This window comes from Corvus brachyrhynchos, unplaced genomic scaffold (genome assembly GCF_000691975.1).
Source record: "Corvus brachyrhynchos isolate BGI_N302 unplaced genomic scaffold, ASM69197v1 scaffold220, whole genome shotgun sequence".
In the NCBI taxonomy this organism is placed as follows: domain Eukaryota; kingdom Metazoa; phylum Chordata; class Aves; order Passeriformes; family Corvidae; genus Corvus; species Corvus brachyrhynchos.
The window spans coordinates 401,066-420,886 of record NW_008236209.1 but is presented as its reverse complement, the minus strand read 5'-3'; the positions used below and the strand labels follow the sequence as shown (position 1 = coordinate 420,886).

The window sequence follows — 19,821 nt, the reverse complement described above, 5'->3', positions numbered from 1 at the left end:
ATGGTAGGGCTTAAAAGTGCCCTGTAAATCAGGGTCACACTAAGATACCAGAGGATCTGGGTTTGTTAAGCTCATCAAGGTCAGGCACTGGCCTTTGTAGCCAGAGCCACACAAAGCCCACAGACCCTTCTGTGGGGTCTGTCACAGGCGCTGCACAGGTAAAGAGGAGACACTCCAAGTCTGGTCAGTCAGCAGCAACTTTGCTTCTGATACCAAAAGCTCAGAAGCTGCCAGCTCAGTACTCATCAGGGAGGAGACTTCCCACCTGACCTGTAAGTTTCATGCTAACTTGAAAACAGGAATCACAAAAGGTCTACAACGCAAGGGCAAAGGTTCAAGGGAGAGCTGCTGGTCCTTGCATTCCTTGTGATTCTTAAAGGGAACTCTCTTCTATTGAGCAAACATAGCAGCTCCTGTCCTTCCTTCAGATGGAGTCCCCAGAAGGACATCAAGGGACTCTGCTGTGGTGACAGAACTTGCTCTGCAGACTGGCACTGCACCTCTCCACTGGTGATGGGGCCCCTGAGGAAAGAAGCTATCAAATGCTGTGAAGGTTGTCACTAAGATTTTCCTTTTTTTCAAGCTCAGGCAGTGATGTTTCTTTCTTTTACAGTCACAGCTCAAAGTTCTGATACCTGCTGCCAAAGGGAGGAGGGCAGCGTGGTGAGTTAGTCCCTGGTAAATCCATCAGTGAGACACCATTGTTTTCCAGCTCACTGTGGGCATATTCAGGAAACTTATTGTAAGAGTTTTCAGGCAATTTCACAGGCATTGAGACTGGGCACTGGACCAACACCAAAACACCAGTGTCTGACTTACAGAGCTTGGTTCCCCCAAGAATATGTGCTAAACATGTTACTTATAAATAATTGGATTCAAAAGGGTAGCAAGAGCTTCATAAGCAAAGAGAGCTTTAGAATAATTAATTAAGAAAAATATTTTTTAAATTATGCTGATGTACAAGAGGACTCGTCTTTGAACATCTAAGGAGAAAATTAACTAGTAATTGGGCATCTTCCTTGATCCATCTAAAGCAGTTCTGAGCTGCACCCCTGGCGGCAAACTGGAAGAACCAATAGCGTTGACACTGAGTGGAACTTTCAACAGTATTTTTGTGCATGCTTGATGAAAAGAATAAAATCTTTCAAAGGCTGAAATACAATAATCCAGTGGAACATCAGGGTTAAAGATGAAGGATTTGGGATGCCACACATAATAGTAAAGTCCAGAGTTCTGAGAGAAAAGGCATTTAGACTCAGCTCCTGCAAGTCCCATCCAAAGGGCCTTCAGATAGCACGGCCTAAGAAGAACAGGTCTGGAGGGGAAGACTCTACAACAAGCATTTTCTCAGTGACTCTCACAGCAAACCCTGACTGTGCTGAAGACATGTGGCACCTTCCTGACATTTTTCCTGACATATTCCTAGACATAGAAGGAGAACCCAAGGGCTGTGCAGAAGACCACACTGCCACTCCCGGACAAGGAGTGCAGTATTTGCTGTCTGCATCAGCAAGAGAAACTCAGGACCTAAAACTGCTTCCTGGATGTCTGGGTATTTTAGAAGCTTTTTACTGAGTCATATTTCTTACAACAATTTTACAGCTACTCCAAATCACAAACACTTGAGCCAAATCTCAAGAGTGCCATTCAAAAAATGAAACCTCTTTAATCTTTTCAGGGAGATAATCAACTTAAGTGGCTAATAACTTCATCATTTGAGATGAAACTGGTAAATACTTGTACCCTGAGAAAGCTTCAGAGCAAAGATACTAGCTAGAAAGAAAAAAACCAAAAGAGTGAAATTACCCAGTCTGGGTGTTAAAAGCCTGAAACATTTTAAAGATTAAATAAGTATTTGATGTTACTATTTTTAGCTAAAGAAAAACAGCATTGTGCCTATCAGACATTTCAATTTACTTAAAATAATTGTGCCTCAGTAGCTTACAAAGGAGTGATTACATACAGTGTGACAATTGTATTACTTACTACCCTTGACATCACTTCAGTGAGGGTCACTCCAGTTAAATATTTCATTTGCTGTAATGTCCATCTTCATCCAGCTATTTTTGAAGCAATCTGAAAAATCTTCAAATCCTTGTTCCTTCGTCTTTGTAAAAAGAGGGCCCTGTTCATTGTTCCCTTTAATACTTAGCAAATTGCTGGAGCATTTCACAAAACCTTTAAAAGAAAAGTGCATGCAAGAGAAATTCAAAGTAACTCATTGAAAACATCCTTTTCTCACTTTCTTAGTCCTTTCCACTGTCAAATTCCCTGCCTAAGTCCATTCTCTGGTCAGAGAGCCAAAGATGCTTTATTAACAGTATCCTCATAAATATTCTGCATTTGAATGAATGAGATGAAGGATACTTGACATTTAAATGTTTCTTACAACTTCATTTATAAAGCAATTCTCTTATACCAAAGCATGCCTCCATAGTTACACACAAAAAAATTACAGCCTTCTTATACTCCTCCGTATGTGTCTTAACATCACCATTTTCTTAAACCCATCACGACCTAAGTTCTATTTGCTGAATCAGAACCGCCAGGATAACACCATTGAGAAGTACACATCACTAAGCTTTAGTGTCTACAGCTTACCTACAGATCGTCACCATGGAAGAAGGTTTATGTCCTGGTCAGACTGTGGAGAGCTGTAAATTATGACATTGCATGGAGTACTGGGAGTGGAGGAAATATCACAGTGAAGTCACAGATAGGCCACTCCTCTCCACTCTCAGTTTGATCTGCATCGCTACTTACAGAAGCTGAGGAGAGAGAGGAAAATTCAGAGGGTTCCCCATCCTGCAGAGGTGTCTCTAGACCAGGAGAGCAACTACATTTCCAGGTCAAAAGCAAGAACTCCAAAGCCAGCAGCTTTCCACCACGTTGCAACCAGAGGTTTGTACATGTACCAGAGGCGGATACTGATCCCTACAAAACCTGAACTGTCATTAGCACTCCCCTTGCTTTCCCTGTACATTGGAGGTCTTCTTAAGTACTCTGAGACTAAGAAAAAATGAATAATTTTTAAAATGCACTGCATTAGTATTAACTGGTTGTTATCATTATTATTAATAGTACTATGTATCTTCATATGGTAAATATTACTCCCTGCTTCTCACATCAGCATGAAATAAGCCCCAGTATGAAAATGTTGTTCTGCGATCTCAGCACAGGCAGGCTGACCTCAGTTCTCAGGAATTAATGCACAGCTTTAAAGAAAGTCACACCAGAAGCATATATTACTTTATGGGTTTCTCTGTAAAATAACCTATCCCTCTTTGAGGCATGATTTAAAGACAGCCCACAGGACATAAATCACAGCTGCTAAAAATACAAACCCCTTTAGGACATCACTCCTTAACGGCAGCAAAAATCTTCACAGGAAAAGACACCTGCCCCAGTGACAGAGAATAATCACCTTCTCCAAAGCATGTGCTGGATGCCTGCTGGAGTTAGCAGGTTCACAGTGCCAAGTTTTCCTTTGGAAGAGAAGACACGTTTCAAAATGCAAACCAAAATCCTGTATTTCCTCTCAAAAAAAAAAAAAATCTACTTTTCAAAAGGCTGAAGTGTATTATAAAAAAAAAAAAAAGGTGCACAAGGGTCTCACACAACTCCCTGGGAAATCCTGCCCCATTCTTGCACCCCAATTACCAATGCAATCAAACCAGGACATTGGAACTGGCAACCTAAAAACCACCCTCACTTACTGGCTTTACTTCCCCAGGCTCCTGGTAAGAGACAGATTCAGAGAGTCAATTGTAAGTAAGAGGTCTTTCTCCAAGTTTCTTTTGTGGAGGCACTGGGTCCTGAGGTCTTTGAAGCAATACTGATTGCAATATCAATAATTTTGATTTAATTTTCTTTCCCTTCCTACCAAAGTAACAATGCCATCATACTTAGGCCATTTTCTTTGGTCAACAAGATTTTCCAGCCACCATAGAAGATGTTAAAATGTTGATTCAGTTTCATCCCAAATTGGAATAAAATGTCTAGAATTTACCCTATTTTTTAAAATGGAAACTTTATCAGGCTCCAAGCTTTTGATGAGCTTATAACACATTGCTTCAAAGTCTTCCTTTCCTTATCCCATCCACACTCTACTTACCATTAGAATAATTTTACAGAGTATAGTCCATGTGCATCCACAGGGCACAGAAACATTGAGCAGAAAGAGCAGAGTTTGAAAAAATCCCAACAGATTTTGTCAAACCAAGATCATTTTACCACAAAACGCCTGACACATTTTGCTGATAATACCAAAACCAACAAAGTGGGTGTTATCACATATTAGTATAAGAACTGGACAACATGCAACTCAAACCAGAGGCAGATTTGGCACCAGCCTTCTCCTCCCCTCCAAACTGACCTGAGTTACACAGGGCTCTGCTCTGTACAAACTAGGACAAATATTCACCTTTCAGTCACCTGGCCTTGAACACTTCCAGGGATGGGTCATCCACAGCTTCTCAGGCCAGCATGTTCCAGTGCCTCATCACCCTCACAGTTTTAAACTTTCCCTCCCCTTGCCCTTTATTGAAAGACTTTAAATTCAAAAATAATGCTCCAGTACTTGAAGAGAAAAAAAAAAATGTACATCATCCAGGGAAAAAAAAGAGTCTCAGTTCGATGTGAAGCCAGATTATCCCTGACTAAGGCTGGCCCACTACTGCAGAAGCTTGTGCCTGGAGCCTGACAGCTCTGACGATGAAAGGTACAAATCTGAAAGGCAAGCTACTTGGAATACCCAGCTTGGACCATGAAATGACATTCACCCATTTGGCAAATGTTGCATTAGTGGATGTCATGTCATGGACACTGTAAAATGAGTGGCTTTTTCCATATATTTTTGGTGCTTTTGTGCGGTGTTTTTCTGTTTCTTCATTTTTGCAATTAAACTGCTTGATTTCAGATGTCATTTGCACACAAACTGCAGTAGAGATGACAAAGTTAGCCCACAACAACCACACGAGGCAAAATAAAAAACAAATACATAAATAAAAGCTTGTTTTATTTCAATTTCCCAGCTGGAAGTGAGAAGGATATTGGGAATGCTTAGGAAAACATAAATAAAGATAAGAACAGTTATCCAAAAATGTGTGTCTCAGAAAAAATACCCTAAAGATATTAAAATATTCTGGATAATAGGTAACCATCAGGTTTTACCCATGAGCAGCACTAATCCTGGCACATATCCTGCCCTCAACCATCCCAGAGGACATTCCTCCTGTGCACAGAGCCAGTACATCCACAAAACTTCCTCTGGAAATGCTAGCCAGGTCCCAGCAGCAGTGAAATTACCCTGTCTGCCGGGCTCCTTCACTTGGGTGCAATACCACGCTGACAAAGCTCTCATGCTCCACAATCCCACTCTTGTCTGACTGCCATCATTTCAGAAATCTCTGCAATATGCTCCTGGAAGGGGCTTGACATAAAGCAAATGGAGCCAAGCCTTGGATGGGGAATTGTCCCAGAAAGCACCCGTGCTAGACATTGTACAATCCTGAACCAGATGCTTCCCCAAAATGTTATCCTAATGACACAATTCACCTAATTTCCATGTCTCATTTAAGATCTCACACTTCTTACAAAGTCAACAGAACAAAGCAGATGCCTTTCTGATATGTCAGGGACTTTATTTGCCTTGTGGAAGCTTCCCCACTGACTGCTGAATACTCTCATGTATCCGAAAGCAGACCTTGTCCCCTTTTATACAGGCTAAGGAGGGAAAAGAGGCTTCACATGAGAAATAATTTCTTATGCATGCCTTCCTCTCCTGCCAACATCCCAGCTATACCAGCCCATTTTCCCTTGGACTAGGCAATAAAGGCAATTGAAGTTTTCAACTTAATTTTGATCTCAGCCTGCCAAAATGCCTAATATTGAAATTGGCCACAAATTATCTCCCCCCATATCTTTTCCACTCTTCCCAAGTAAGTATTAATTTCTCCCCTCCTCCTCATAAAAAACCACCAATATTTTTTAGCAACATCTATGACTTCAGAACTAGTTTAAAGGCCTCTTTAATTTTTGGTTTCATTTCATATGTCTTGAGGAAAGAGCCTTCAAATAGTCAAATTCCCCAAAGACCTGCTGTGCTGCATTTATTCACTCACCATGTTTTGAACATGCAAGAAAGGAATAAAAAGAAGGGACAAAAGATGGGAGGTGGTCGTTGGAACAACATCTGCTACATCTAGGAATGGAGAGCATGTCCACAGAAATTAGGATCAGATACACACATTCAACAACCAAATATGTAAGCATGGAAAAATCATCAGGATTTCACAGGTTAGGATTCTCCTGCACTTTTACACCTTATTATTGTTACCTAACTAGATGGGATCTCTCCAAGGAACAAGCCCAGAATGTACCAACATTGAGATTAGGGACAAAAGCCTACTTTGCTTGCAGCAGTGCAGTCCAGTACCTGGCAGTACCACAAGCATAGCTCACAAAAAGTGTATGAGCACCCTACCTAGACTAAAGGCTGGAGACAGCCTGAGTGATCTTTCTACAGCACTTCCCTTGCAAAATAAAATGTGCCAACATCCTCATTGGAAACTGCGCTGCCTGATACCCCCACCCCAGATACCCCCTACTACCAGAGCACAGACAGCAGCCTGTCCCAGGCACCCTTCACCAACCACTGAAACAGATCCAGCGCTTTAAAGCACTTAACACTGCTCCTTGAGACATGACTGCCACTCTAAAGCCCAGCACTCCAGCTCAAGTTCACATCATTCCCTAAGACCTGTATCTAGCCTACAGCAGAGAGCTACCAAAGAGAAGTGTTTTTAGCCATTCCCTGCTCCCACGCTCCCTCCTCAAATTAAAAGGCTGTGGCAAACATGGAATACAAACAAATTCCCTGTGTTCAGTGGCACACACCACATTTCTGTCCATTATTAGATGTGACAAACACGAGAGGGGGCAGAGCAAAGGGCAGGACACTTAGCGATCTTGTCATACAAAACTTCTCAAACATGCTCAGAGCAGTGTGGGATTACTCAAGGCTTCCCATGCGGTGGGTCAGGAACACCAGACATGCAGCAAAACAGCTTCCTGGGAAACCTAGACAGAGAAAGAGGAAAAAACAGCCCTGCACACATCCTTTCAGGCACCTGGCACCAGTGTGTCTTTCAGGAACTGTTCACCACTTTGGTCTCCTTACCTATCACCTTGTTACACTAAAACCAACCCACTGAGAGAGATTTTGTCAGGTGCAGAAAGAGGTCAGGCTAATGCCAAGAATCTGGGGACAGAAAAACCTCGAGTTCTCCCAATCTTTTCCATCATGTGTTCAAGACAAGAAAACACTGCTGGCACATCCCATTAACATCCTGCTCCCCAGGGCAAACTGCAAGATGGCTTGTGCTGGGGCATTTTAGCCTTCAGAAAACAGAAAGCACAGTCTGACAAAATGTAATCCCTGAGGCACTACACTGCATGCAGCATCTCCCTCTGCCAAACTGCCCTTCCTGGAAATGCTACCCCAGGTCTGATAAGTACATGGAAATGAAGACTTTGCCATTCGAGAGGAAGGGAAGACAGGCTCTTGCCTATCCCAAGCACACATGGTTTCTCCTTTCCTCCTTCTCTTTGAGACCCAGGTAACCACCTCACACTGTGCTGATGTGCCATTGTTTATTTTCCAAGCATCTTCAGAGAGCAGCTTTCCTATGTGACAGCTTGCCTCCACAGGCTCTGTTCTCATGCAGACAGAAGGCTGCACTGCTGCAGCCTTTTTGATCTCCAGGCAGAGGTGAGGGGGCTAGAGGAGGGGGATGCAGTGGGAATTCCTCCACCCTAATGCTATTGGTTTGCTTTTCAAGATGCTCAGCAGCACTGCATGAGACAATCCTGTGCAGCAGAGATTCTCTTTAAGATGATATCCTCACTTTCTTCTATGACCTTTATTCCCACTGTTTGCTTTCCTCCGAGGGTGACTGCAGCTGTAACCGATCCGAGCCATGCCCACCCCCACAGCTCCTTTGTACCGGCTCACAGATCAGCATCTCCATCCTCACAACTGTTTCTCCTGCTAGCAGATGTTAAATACAGAGGAAGGGGTGAAAACCCCTGGCCCAGTGGTGTTTGTGTGAGCAACTGCCCTCTCCCATATCGTTCTTGCAACTTGCTTAACCTCAGCCAAAGGAATGAATGAGGGTGCAGGATGACAAGGCTTTCCTCATGAGCATTGTCCTTTTGCTCCCTTGCTGGCACCTCCGTCCTCCCAGTTATGCCTTTTCCACTAGTTCCATCCAGCTGGGAGAGCCCAAAAAACAGTAATAGCAATATTGAAATGGCTTTCTACTAGAGAAACAGCAGCAGCAGTGGCTGTCAAAAGAAAATCTACTCAAATTTTCCAAAGGGATTAGGAGAAAGCGAAGATAATCCAGCCACCAGCTGTAAAAGCTAGGGACAGGAGAGGAGACTCACATGACCAGCATGCCTTACATGCTCCAGGAGAAGACAACACATTACATTTCGGATACATTTCCTCCACCACATAGAAAAGGGCTGATGACTGTTGAGAAGTATGCCTTAGACTCAGCCTGTCTGCATTAGGATTGTGCTTTCAGATCAGAGGAGGAAAAAATCTTTGGAGATGCTGTGAGACAGAGCTGGACCTGAGGTCTTCCAGTTGCCTCCTAGAGATGACACTAGGATAGTCCATGAGGAAGAAGAGTCAAACGGAGGCTTGGACTTAGAGTGGACAGGATGGAATCACTTCAAGATTTGTACATCAAGAGTTTTTATATCACCACAAACTTTTTTATCATTATTAAACAAGAATTTCTACAACACTGATCAAGATTAGTACTAGTTTACAAACTGTTTTTCCTCTCATGGCTTCAAGTCCTCAAAATGTATATTTTTTCTCAAGAATTTTCAAATGTTCAATATTTTCTTTGCAGATATTTCCAGAAAATTCACCACTAGCTCAGCATTTCCTATTAAATTATCACTGTGGTCATCCTTAGCAACTTTAACTTAAGGAAATTGGTCAAACCACAAAAACTCACACCTACAGTTGTGCTGTATATAGATATCCAAGCAAACAGGAGCCCACACCAAGCAATGTGTGGGAGGAAGTGGCCAGAGATGTTCGCAGACATTATTGCCTCTTTTAGAAACCAAGCAGGGATCTAAATAGATCCAACAAATGCAGCTGAAGAGCTATGTGGCTTTACATGGGAATTTTGTTGTCGTCAAAGCTTCAGATTAGCATTTCAAGGGGAAAGCAAAGCAATTATTATAGTTTGTTACTAATTAGCAAACAGCCCGTTTCCCACCATATGTATTAATGGTATCCTGAAGACTTCTGCAGCCACAAGAGGAATAAAAACCTAGTAATAATATGGGCAGATTACACATAGAACTCACAGAAAATCATGTTCTCAAACACCATATTAAAACCAATCAGAAATCAGCCTCCCACCCAGCCCAAACGTTGGGGGGAAGAAAAGACTAATTCAGCTACATTTTATACTCAAGTGACCCAAAGGACGCTGTATGAAAAGGCCTCCTTGTACCAGCAGCACTGCACACTCCTGCAGTCCATCCCAAATCTTGCAGCAGCTGGTGCTTCCAGGAAGCCCCAGAACCTGCAGGCATGTGACTCACCCAAATCTAGGCTCTGTACAAAAAAAGAACATGTACCATAAAAATAAGTTTCCAATTCTCAGTTGCAAACAAAACCTTGAAATAGGCAACACAGATGGACCTAAAAGCTCATAAGCATGACAACACACCCAACAGTTTTTCTTAAAAAAAAAAAAAATCCCCATCCTCATTAACTTTCTGAGGTATAACTCATGAATTTTGCGTACTTAAGGCTGGCAAAGATATACAAACTCCTTGTAAAGATGCACAGCAAGTAGGTCTCAGAATTCCCAAGTCACAGATAGCCCTTGAACTCAAATAACCACAAAATGGCTGCTTTTCAGCATCTGCCTTTCCACAACTCATTCCCACTTCTGTTAAGTGCTGGTTGTTGGCAGTGTAGGCCCTGGTACAGGTCTCTGGGTGAGGTATTCCCAGCAGGTATGGCAGCACTCCATGTCATGCATCCCAGCCCTTTCCCTGGGGAAGGAAAAGAGCCAGCTATGCACATAAGAAGACAGGGATTTACCAGGGAGCAAGACTGGGAAAGCCCAGCTGAAGTCAGTAATTACCATGGGTTCTGAATTTTTCAAAATGCAGCCACCTTCAGGGGAGACCCACAGACTCCTCCACACAGCAAGTTTGATGAGTAAGAGGAAGAGTTGATAAAGGTCTGTTTTACACAGAGTTTCTGCTCCCCAACATGTCCCTAGCCTATATTCTGTGTTTTCAAACAAAATCCCTTTTGTGCTTTCCCCCTGCTGCCCCTCCTGCAAGGAAGAGCTCCCAGCAGCCATCTACAAAGTGCCTTCGTTGTTTGTCTTCAAGCCGGCCTTCAAAGCCTCCTGAACCATCATGCAAACAAACAGCTTGTCATCACTTAAATCGCTGTTTTCCTGAGAGATCCATAGACCAACCTTCTTATCAGCCCCTTACACACCCCTATCTGTAACCCCTTGTCTTGGGCTCACTTTGGAAGTGGTCTAAGGACAAAACCATTTTGTTTTGTTTCAAAGCATTCCCTGACATCCTGGACCACAACTAAGACTCTTTGTCCTCAGAAAGCAAGTAATAATTCTAAGAAAATGAACCCATTAAGAGTCAACCTGAATGTGTGTAGATTGTCTGCATGTGTTATTAATAGGAACTGAGAAACTTTCTTGATTTCTTTTATTTTCACAGACACGTTGTAGTTCCCCAACTGATATATAACATGACTTCACAGAATTATAGAATGGTTTGGTTGGAAGGAACTTTAAAGATCATCTCGTTCCAACCTCCTGCCATGGGCAGGGACACCTTCCACCGCCCCAGGTTGCTCAGAGCTGCATCCAACCTGGCCTTGTACACTCACAGCGATGGGGCAGCCACAGCTTCTGTGGGCACCCTGTGCCAGGGGCTCCCCACCCTCACCAGGAAGGATTTCTTCCCAATATCCCATCTTACCCAGCCCTCTGGCAGTGGGAAGCCATTTCCCCCTTGCCCTGTCACTTGCCTTCCGAAAAGTCCCTCTCCAGCTCTTTTGCAGACACTGAGGCACTAAGGGCTCCCTGGAGCATTCTCTTCTCCAGGCTCAACAATCCCAACTCTCTCAGGAGCTGGGACACATTACCATGACCTCTCTAAAAGAAATGGAAGAAAATAAATCTGGAATCACAAAAATGAACCATCTGAGCCGAATACTATACACAAGTGAACCACCACTGCTACAGCTGGTTATTCATATTGATTTGTCTGCAGGACATGGCTGCACAAAAATCCATGTTTTATTTTGTCACCTACCATGAAAACTTTTGCTTGCAGGGACTTAGTTCATTATTTTCCTAACCACTCGTGAGATCCACTTGCACCTCTCAGCAGATTCATCTCCAGTCTTACAGAACTCTGTTAACTCCTCAGCAGAGTAACTCATCCACCTGTGAAGCAGGGACCATACCTTGGTCATGGCTGTTAGGAAGGTAAGTTCGTCTCCATTTGGGATATATTATTTGGTGACAAAACAACTGGAGGGAAAAAAATGCCACTCTTTTCAAGTGGTGGCAGGAAGACCTCAAAGTTTGTAAGAGTCATTAGATACTATTACGGTATATAGAACTAATAGTGATGAGCAGTTTAAAATAGATTCTATTCCATCAGCTCGGAAAAAAATACATTATGATGAAAAAAATTACAGCAAAGTGAAAAAATATCATCATCAAAATAAACTATGAAGATCCCGCATGGAGAGATGCACACATTTCGAGATATCATTTATCCCCTAAAGTTACGGCTATTGTAGAATAAAGTTGACATGCAAATTCGCATGCTTGCAGTTCTTTTAAAAGACAGCCTGTTTCTTGGAGGTATCATAATAGTTTGGGATCCTGCAGTTGCTATGGCAACTACTGCTGCATCCAACAACAAAGTATTGTGTGTAGTTAGATAAATCTGCTTAAGTTATATCTGCCCCAAGTTCCCAATGCCACACCAAGTTATTATGCACCCTTAAAAAAAAGGAATGTAAATTGAAGAAACATGTTTCAACACTGAACAATGGTGTGTAGAAAACACTTTCTCCATAAACATTGCCTTTCAGGGCATGGTCATCACGTACCTCTGCTAGATTTCTTATGTCAAATTCTTATGACACCATTGCCAAATACATGTAATTTATTCAAATAAACCAAAGTGACATTAGGATGACATCTCAGTACAGTAACACAACTGCATGATCTCTGTGCATGTTTTAACGTCAGTCTGGTAACACAATAGGCTTTCCCTCTGACATTTGGTATGCACTTGCTGCAAAAAAAAAAAAGCTTTAATATAAAATAAAATGCCCTGAGATGTACCACTTTATCACTCTATGTCTTTCATCTCCTGCCTCCAAGAGCCACAACATTCCATGGAAAGCAGACTTCTATTATTGCACCCCAACCCTACAGCAAGTGCAGTAAATAATCTTGCCAGTGCCCTCCACGTAAATAATCTTGCCAGTGCCAAGGCCCTCCATTTCCTTTTCCATCCCATTGCTTTTCACAAAGAACTTCCAGCAAGTACACAGATTATTTGCAGTTCATTTGCATACAACAGGAAGAAGTTCTAACACACTTCATAAGTGCTTCATTTGCTCCAGTTGCTTGCTTTATCTCAGCGGGGATAACCAGCATACAAGCCAAGAGCCCTTCCCAGATGAGAGGTATCTGCCAGCAACCAGCTGACATTTTTTTCAGTTTAAAAAATTACCTGGTTCTTTGTGGTAATACCTAAACACAGATCTATTCTGAGAAGATAGCAACAGAAAACCAAACCATTTCACAAAGGCAAAACAACAGACTCAGAGATTACTAAGGAGTGAGGCTTGGAGACTGAGACAAGAATCTTAATCTCTGCAAAACTACTGAGGTTTGAACACTTCGTTCATTAAAGCAGTGAAAGCCAAGCCATCAATTCTGATTTCCCCACCAAATTCCTTTTGTATTTTCTAGTTAAGAGAAGCTACATCATTCACCACAGGGGTTTCTGATAGCCTAAAATCATCTGCACTAACATATGGTAGAGTCACAGGCAGTGACACTGCAGATATGAGGAAGGAGGACTCATGGTCCCCAGGGGTGATGGCACTCTACTGCTCCTGGTCACAGGCCCAAGGGACAGAGCAGAGCTTCAGCTGCCACCTCCCGAAGGGATGCACAGCCACTTGGCACCAATGGAAGTGCTTACAAACACACATGTGCACAAAAGCAAACACTCTGTAGTTCTTAAATTAAATGGCTTCAAAATTTGTGGAAGAGCAAGAGAACCCTTCTGGGTTCCCTTCAAGGTATGGTATTATTTGAGTATATTTGACTGAGTATATATTCTTTTGAGCAGGTGTCTTCTTTATGCACTAGGATTTTAGCTGTAGGAGCCAAAGGAGGATCCTGGAATTGTACTGAAGACATCTTTTCCTGCTTAATACAGCATCCCCAGAGAACAGAGAGCAGCTGAAGGCTGTCGAGGCTGAACCCAGCAGTGAGCCCTGCCCTCCTGGAGGCACAGGCTCCCTGGCACATCCCGAGGCGAGCACTGCAGGGCTCCCTCTGACACACATAATGGAGAGGAGCTTCACCTTTTACTGCTCTTCCACCGACAGCACAGAACAAGATGAAAGAGTTGGGTTTATTTTTACATTTTTATGACTTTTCCCACCCCTTTGCTACCATGCTGGTGGCATTTCCCACCCCCAGCACTGTGCCCTGGCTGACCCCACTGGGATGACTATGCCCAGGAGGGCAGAGATACAGTTGCTATGGCAACACTACCTCCAAATTTTCTGGCCTCCATGCATGTAACATATTAACCTTATCATTTAATTGCCAGATGAATTTCAGGGTGGCACACAGGAAATTATTTTTAAGTAGATTTGCAGAGGAATCATTCTGACAGGCGGCATTTCTGCACATCACGGCTGGTGTCCTCATTACCCCGCCACCTGACCCACAGTGCAGAGAAAGGTCCTTTCTCCCTCCACCAGCCAAAATCCTCACAGGCAGTCTCTGCTAAAGCCTCCTGCTTTCCTCTGCCTTACAATCCCATCCAAAGCAGAGACTACCCTTTCTTTGTGGTCAATTGGAGGCACCATGCAGGGACAGGGTGGGCTCACACTGTCAAGTCCAGCCAGGAGGAGCCTCTTACAGGATCACATCCCACATGAAATAAATCCCATGGCACACAGGGCCTGCCCTGCTTAGCCCAAGCGTGCTTCCTCAAAAATCTGTCGTTGCAGAGAGTTCTCACAACAGGCTGGCAAAGTAATAAACCAAATTCTCCTTCCTACACAAGGATGCCAAGGAAGGAGAGCTGGGACCTGCCCCCTTCAGCTCCCCATAAAGCAGCATAAAACCAGCCTCAGGAGCATCTCACCCCCTCCCACCAAAGCCACTGGTCAGAGCTACTGCCCAAAACTGCTGTGAGAGCAAGCAAACCACAGACCTCCTGTTGATCCCAAACCTCCTGAAGCATGTGACCCCACCAAAAACTTCTTGTTTTCAACATGCCTCCTCTGTATAGAGCTTCAGAGATTAAACACCTACCCAGAGCCCAGGGAGTACTGTGCAGAATTCCTTGGGCTTGTGGACTATTAAACCTGAACATTTATTTTGTCGGCTCTGTAATTTTCTTGACCATTTGCAGGAGGGAGAATCAACCACTTAGCTTTTTTTTTTTTCACCTCAGCCACTTATTACGAGCACATGGGGGAAGGAGAGAAGTGGGAGGAATCTATTTTATTTGTTGACCACTTTAACTTGTTTATTCTAGAAAATAGCATCCAAATGCATTTTCCAAGAAAACAGCATGACACGATCAGCAGCAGATATGGAGAGCTCTCTGCTCAAGATCCATGGGCTCGCAGAATGACCAGCTTCTGCCAGGAAAGGAACCTGAACCAATATGAAAACAAGAATATGTGAGTTTATTCACAGTTACTATGACCAGTAACTCCTCACTGAACCATTAATATCTGCAAAGTTAATGCAGTGTTACATAAAAAAGCATTTCTATTCATTGCTTCTCAACATTCCCAATCTTGGAATTCAATTTATTGCTGAATGCTATTGTTGTATACATAAAAATCGACTTGTTCAACAAAAACTACCATTCAAGAAACAGAATTCACTTCTACCTTCCCATTAATGTCAACAGACAAGGCTGGGAATTCTCTATGAAAAATAAACATCTCAAGAGTGTTGAAGGTAGACAGGCCACACCAGCTTAGAATGTTCCAGGTGCAAAGGTGACTCTCAACAGCTCTCCTTGGACACTTCCAGTTTTATTCTGAAGGAAACAGAGGACCAAATGGCAGAAGATAAAATGTGTAAGCTGGTTAAATTTGGCTGCCTCTGTTTCCATTGTGTGTCCACCATCACAGTAGATATTTCCTACTTCTAGATGTTCTGGACAATAAATATTTACAGGAAGGCCATTAGGGCATGGCAAATCCTGACAGAAGGGTTGTATATCACCCCTCAGCCAGCAGCACCTCACAGGGGGATAGATTTAGCAGTACACAGGATGTGTGAGATACCCTAAGCAGGCAAGGGTGAATTCCCAATACTCAGGTCTGTTAAGTCATACCTGCTGTACAAATTGTCTTGGACACCAGCACAATGGCAAGGCAGCTGTGTGCACATCCCTCCTTCTCTGAAATCATGCTCAAAAGGGCATGAGACAGAAGCACCTGGAGTCAAGAGAAAAGCCCAAACTCACCAAGTAGGAACTAACTGTTCCAGCTACAAACCCCTCCTCAGATCCCTACATACAGCTCACAGACCAAACAGTATCACACAGCCTTCACTGGGCAGGGATATTTAACAGTGAGCTGAATGTATATGGTAGAAATGCTGCAGAGAAATAGAGTGAATTTAACAATTCCCCATAAAAACAAAATCTTCCATCGTTCATACCCCAGATAAGAAGCTGCAGTTACTCAGCAGTAATAAAGGTGGAACAGAAGAAATGCAGCAGCCACGTCTGGGCTCCAGTCACTGTGAGCTGTGAAGCAAGCAGCAAGAAATGCAGCATTATGCTTCCAGATTCCATTTACACTGGTCATGGGTTGGGTGAGTGAGAGGAACCTGGGTAGGCTGATAGCCTGGCACCACTCATTTTATAAAAAGCAGAGCCTGAATGTGCAAACGAAGCGCAAGGACTACAGCTCCCTGCATTTGTTGTGCCCCAGCTTTCCTAGAGAGAATTAGCAGTAGAAAACGACCACTGTGCCTAACAACCCTCCCTGCTCTGTTTCTCCCTGTCTCTCATCTGTCACCACATCCTTCTACCTCGCCACCCAACCACTCCTAACACCTCTGGCTGTCTCTCGAGCTCATTTATACACCCTGCTGCTGTGCCCTCGCTTGGCAGCCTCTCTGCTGACTGCACTCAGAGCAAGCAGCTCTGCCATTCTTATGTTAGACACAGCTTGTGGGGGGCACTTGGCCTCCCCAGCCATGCACTTCCACCGACCCCAGCTCAGGAAGTCACTTGAGCATGACCAAGTGGAACCAGCTCATACCCAGAAGGGAACACAGGAGGGAGGGAAGGAAAGTGCCACGATTTCCATGGGGCACTTCCCTTCTGTGGGTCACTGCTGAGGCAGACACTATTCAGCAGAGCCCCCAGCAGGACTGGGGTCCTCCCGCCCACAAATCTGCACGGTGAAAATGTTCCAAACCCTTTGTTTCAAGTCTCTCTCACCCTTGGCCCCGTGCAGAGACATGATCATAATCCTCTTTCTCCACCACCCTTGTGCATCAGTGTTATGAGATCTCCCCTTCTACCACAAACCCACTCCAAGAAACATCCTTCCTGAAACCCACATGGCCCACAAGGAGAACTTCCTGGAGCTGACCCCAGAAAAAAACTTACTGCACTGAACACAGCTCTGCCTCCGTGCAGGGACTGCAGTTGTGATGTGTGCTCTTTCCTTGTGGTTATACCCACTAACCTGTTTGCCTGTTTTACAGCAGTCATATAATAGCCTGATCACCACAAGGGTTTTTCTGTAATATCCTCTAAATCCTCTTACACCTGCCTCCTGCTAAAATACTCCCTATCCATGCAGAGACACACACTCCCTCTGTCCAGTCTTATTGCTGTAGCCATTTGGACAAACAGACTTCAGCTACCTGCAAAATTAGAGAAATAGGCACTCCGTCCTGTTTTAAATAATGAAATATAGACTGCCCAAAACCCCCATGTTTGAATGACAGTTTGAACAGCACTCACTTCTTTCTCAGCCAGCCACTGCCTCCTCATCTGTAAAATGGGGCAATGGCACTTCTTGCATCTGAGCGACAGTGTTTGCAAACATTAAGAAACGACTCTGCAGAAGCCAAAAGGGAGTACTCTATTTGCATGCAAATTCATGTAAAAAATTAATCCTCACGTGATTCCAAAAACATGATGCATACAAATACATTACTGCAAGCCTAAGAAATTTAGCTTTAGAAATGCAGCCAACTGTTTTCTACACTGACTGGGGGGAGTAGGGGAGAATCTCACAATGCACCTTCCTTTATTTAACTGTTAACTCTTTATTCTAAATCTAATATTGGTCCTTAATTTTCCATCAGCGTTTTGACTGCAAGAGAGCAGGGGACAAACAGGAGTGGCAAAGACAATCCATTTATTTCATCCTTTCTTCACTCCTGGGGTCAGCTACTCCCTCTCTGAATCAGTGCTAGACCTGCTTGAATAGCTGAGAATGAACCTTCCACAAAGTGTGGATTTACTTTTACTAAATCCTCTAAGTATTAAAGCTCTTCACACCATTTGGTCTTGAAGTGATGCAAGAGCGAGGTGTGGACACCAGTGACAATAAAGCACCATCTGGCAAAGTGAACTCCAGGCAAACAATGACAAGCACAAGTGAAAAGAATTGCAATGATTTCCACAAACATGTGAAATACTATAAACTGTGTGACTTAGCAGCTTCCTCCTCCTCACAAGTAAATAAACATGTCTGCAGAAGGCTGTTTGGTTCTGTCTTTTATATGAGCTGAGAATACACAGAGACTACCCTATTTGCATTTTGCCTTTAAAAAAAATATATGCAGATTTGTGAGCAAGGGGGAAAAAAGGGCAAGAAAGAAAGAAAAAATAAGAACTAACCAGACTTCACTTTTTCTTGGTTCTTTACTGTCAGGGTGATGTACTGGAAGTCTTTATTTCTTTCAGCTTGGGCCCCTCAGTAGTTCATTCTCCTTCCAGCCTGTTCTCATGCCTTTCTTATCACCTGCTGAGGCCTTGATCATGGACAGAGCAGACAAGCAGCAGGGGACAATTAGAGAGGAGTTCAGACTTTGATCATTTGACCATATGTGAATACAACAGCTGACCACATGTTTTAAAAGACAACTAACTTAAAAGTATTAAAAAAATCACAAAGCAGGCATAGATACTTAAATTTACATTTTAATTATCTTGCACAATGGTGCATTCAACTTTGCAGAATATTGAATTTTTCTTCCTAAATGTACACATGTACACATCTCCAAAAGGAAAATCAGCACTTTGCTGCTTCTCTGGAGTCTAAATAAGCATACTCTCACTAAAATAAATATTTGGATGATTTAAAACATAAACAAACATATCTATCTAGTAACCTGCAGTTTTTTACTGACAGAAAAATTCACAAATAATTTCTATCCTGCAGACAGCCCAATTTAAATAGAATAACACTGTATTACTTTACCTCTAAAAATACCATGTATTTAATAGTACACAGACATACGACCCTACAGTACTTACACAAGTGATTTCTCTCCAGAACCTCTCTGTTAGCCTTTAAAACTTAATACAGAAATACAACACGATTTAAAAGCTCAGCTGTTGTAGGGACTTGGTTCTTATTGCTCATCTGCCCACTTTTTCTTTAAAAAAAATGGGAAAAAAAAAATCTTCATTTACTCAACTGTTCAATCTTTACTAAATCTTTACGTTATCAAAGCAAAGGGTCCAGTTGTGAGCAGTTTAACTGCAACCACCCGACCCCAAATACTTGAGAAAAATCATTGTTGGAAATTTTTGTATACAATAGAAGCATTATCATCATTTGTGAAGATACAACATCCACTTATCTTCTGCACCTACAAGATAATTAACATATTCATGAAATGGCTGTTTACTCTCGAATAGGAGGATAATAGAAAAATAACACTAATTGTTTTAGCGGCAGTTTGTTTAGGAGTTATCTGAGGCAACAAATGTTTCTTTTGTAGTTGTGGAAAGGCAAAAATGCTCCTTTCTGTAAACACTTCTGTCTTCAGCTTTCCTTTCTCCCTGAAATTTGAATGCTACCAAGGAAAAGCTGTGGAATCAGTGAAAGGAGAAGGATTTAAAAATTAAATTGTAGTTAGTTTTCTTTGGATAGCAATTGTTTGCATATTTTTATTACAATGGAAACCACGGAGTATAACAACATTTTGGAAACTGATGTGTTTTGCAGAGTACAAGAAGGGCTGTACCACATGCTGACTGAACAAAACAATGGTACTAATGGGGCATGAAGGGTGTGTACAAAATATTTTAAGAGGCTCAGGCTATTCCAACACACAGTCGTATTTTTTGCTTCTCTGACTGGACTATAAAATGTCTCCTTGTTGGCCCAAGTCTGCCCCTAATGAGGACAGAGGGCTGAGTGCTGGCAGCGGGGCGGCCTGTGGGTCGCCCGCGCCGCCAGGCGCA

The 19,821-nt window shown here is 42.9% G+C and overlaps 1 long non-coding RNA gene across 3 annotated transcripts in view; it reads right to left on the bottom strand.

Annotated features, from left to right (window-relative positions):
- Positions 1 to 14,846: 14,846 nt before the first annotated feature.
- The window catches only part of LOC108448559, a 25,157-nt gene continuing 20,182 nt past the window's right edge, over positions 14,847 to 19,821 (bottom strand). For all 3 annotated transcript variants that reach the window (XR_001864490.1, XR_001864488.1, XR_001864492.1), the window contains 3 exons: positions 18,247 to 18,380; positions 15,712 to 15,814; positions 14,847 to 15,017 (listed from right to left, as the gene is read on the bottom strand). This is a non-coding gene — a long non-coding RNA (uncharacterized LOC108448559). The remainder of the gene's footprint in view (positions 15,018 to 15,711; positions 15,815 to 18,246; positions 18,381 to 19,821) is intronic.